This window comes from Orycteropus afer, unplaced genomic scaffold (genome assembly GCF_000298275.1).
Source record: "Orycteropus afer afer isolate SDZICR_OR568_19922 unplaced genomic scaffold, OryAfe1.0 scaffold00431, whole genome shotgun sequence".
Taxonomy (NCBI): domain Eukaryota; kingdom Metazoa; phylum Chordata; class Mammalia; order Tubulidentata; family Orycteropodidae; genus Orycteropus; species Orycteropus afer.
In genome coordinates this window covers 2,627,233-2,629,909 of record NW_006922018.1, presented here as the reverse complement: position 1 = coordinate 2,629,909, position 2,677 = coordinate 2,627,233, and positions in this window count along the sequence as shown.

Here is a 2,677-nt window from a genome sequence, read left to right as displayed (position 1 = left end):
AAAAAAAAAGGAGTCTCTGGGTGCAAACAGTTAATGCTCAGCTGTGAGCTGAAAGGCTGGAGGTTCATGTCCACCCAGAGAAGCCTCAGCAGAAAGGCCTGGAGATCAATTTCCAAAAAAAAAAAAAGAAATCAAACATTGAAAAACCTACAGATCATAGTTCCATTCTGACATACATGGTGTTGTCATGAGTAGTAATTGATTCTAACTAGTTAACAGAAGAGAAAGTACTGTCCAAATGCACAGATGCAGAAATGTGTCAGGAATTGTTCATGACCTACCTAACAAAGGTATGCAGATTTAATAGGTTTGGAAGGACGGGAAGACCTTGTAGATTGAAGTTAGCAAATAAAAGATCTAAGCAGGATGAAGCTAAGAGGAAAGAGATTGGCAAGAAGAATTAAATTCACTGTGAAGTCCACATACCATTCCCAATTTCCTTTCTCCTTGATTCCACTTGCCAATTTCTCCCCTGAGTTCTTAAGAGTCCACTGGCATGAAAATAGATCCTTTATAAACACCTTAATAGGCAACACCTATGAATCTTGCTTTTCTGATTCTCCCCACACCTCTGCACCCTTTCTGTCTTCTTTTCCATTCCTTCTTCATGCTCCTTTCTCCATGCTCATACATACAATGTCTTCCCTCTCTTCTTCCCTCTCCTGTCTGTCTCCTCAGTTCCTCATCATTCTCTCACAGTGTCTCAGATACCAGTAAGCATCATGTCATTGATTCCTCCAAGTCCCTGGGTAGCTTGCATTACCTCCCTCTTGCAGATAAGGAAATGAAGAGAGATAGTATATAACATGTCCAAGGTTACACGATCAGGAAGTGTCCAAATCAGGATTCAAACTAAGGCAATATGATCAAGACCCCAACCCTAAACATAGTTTTGGCCCTTCAATAGCTACTATTTATGGTTAGTATTCTCAGGGTCAAAAAATATCAAAAACTCTTAGAGTGAGAAAGGTGGTCAGAAACCATATCTCTTTTTAATGAATGAGGAGACTGAAGAGCATGGGCTGAAAGGCATAGGTTGGTCATTTAGGACAGAATTGAGATTTGAACCCAGTGCCCTTCTACCTGTTATGTTTCTGCTACTTGCAATAATGCAATAATGAACTATTTGTAGACATTTTAGGGGAAGAATCCATAAACCTCTGCAAAAATGGACAGTCAGCCAGACTAAGATGACTAGCAGGAATATTGGTCTGGTTTGGAAAAGTAACTCATTTACCAAAAGTCCTTCTCGGTACTCTAACATCACTATCACGACCACATCCCCAACCATCCCAACCCCCAGGTTGGTTATTACTCAGTTTCATGGTAACTGATCTGAAAAGACTAAAAAAATAATGCCACCTTACAAGGGAAAGTCCCAGGGACCAAGATAGCAATTGTCATAGCAACGGTCACACTGCTTTGGTCAAGAAAAAGACCCTTTGGAGAACTGAAAACAGAATCTTGAGCACATCTGCTGGTTTCATTCCTACCTTCCTCCAACAGGCTGGGTGGTACACTCCATACCCTTTCAGAAGTTCCCATGGCCTCCTGCACCTGACCCCTGACCGCACCTGACCAAGGCTGTGTCCAGCATTGGGCTGAAAATAATACTAACCCCGATATTGTTTGATATCACTCCACCTATACCCACAGGTCATCTCCAGTTCTAGAACTTCTCCCACTGGAAAACTCCAGCCAAGAATTGTCAGTGTTCCATCTGTTGGTCCTTACCCAAGTCACAGAGTTAGTCGTTTGCCCTTCTATACCAAGCAACTCTAACTATTATGGACAAAACTTAAGTGCATGTTTGAATATATGGATATCCACATTCATTGATTACATAGACATTTATTAGCATCTTCAAGTACCAGGCTTTGTACTATGTTCTGCAGATATCATAGGGAATAAGATGGAGCTCTCAACTCAAGGAGCTTCTTTCTAGTGTAGAAACAAGTAACCAAAAATTGCAATACAGAATAATGCAATGGGGATATCTAGAGCGCTCTACTGAAGGACACAGGAGGAGAACTTAACAGATCCTGGAGGTCAGGAAAGATGCCCTCCTGCCCAAACAATAACTAAGTAGGAATTACCTGAGACCAAGAGTGTCCTCACAAATCACTTCAGGATTCCAGCTCTCTGAGTGGGAAGTTGTGGAGTAATAAACTCTCAAATTGGGACCATGATTTATAAATTTATTTACTTTCTGTTGGTCTTGAGTTCATTGTCAATAATAAACCAATAACAATAAAGTCTGTCTCATTATCACTGTGAACTTTACATGAATTATTGTGTATAAGTCACTTAGTGCAGGATGTGGCATAGAGCTCATGCTTAATCTATGATATTTTTTTATTCTTACTAATAGGTACTTGGATTCCATCACTGAACTCTATGTAGATTCTTCCTGCAGTGATCCCATAAAGAAGTGTTTTCAAGTTTGGTCTAAAACCTTCTGTTTTTTCCAATATTCAATACTACATCACTGTCCTTCTGTTCATCTTTATTTATTTGGCATGTAAAGGTGGAAAAAAGGTCTCTCAGTCTGACAGATAAAGAAACTGAGGTGCAAAGTGAAGGCTAACACAGTATCTGTGGTAGTTAAGATTATGTGTCAACTCAATATGGCAGCATTGAGGATGAGAAAGACAGAGAGAGTTACATGGGCAGTACA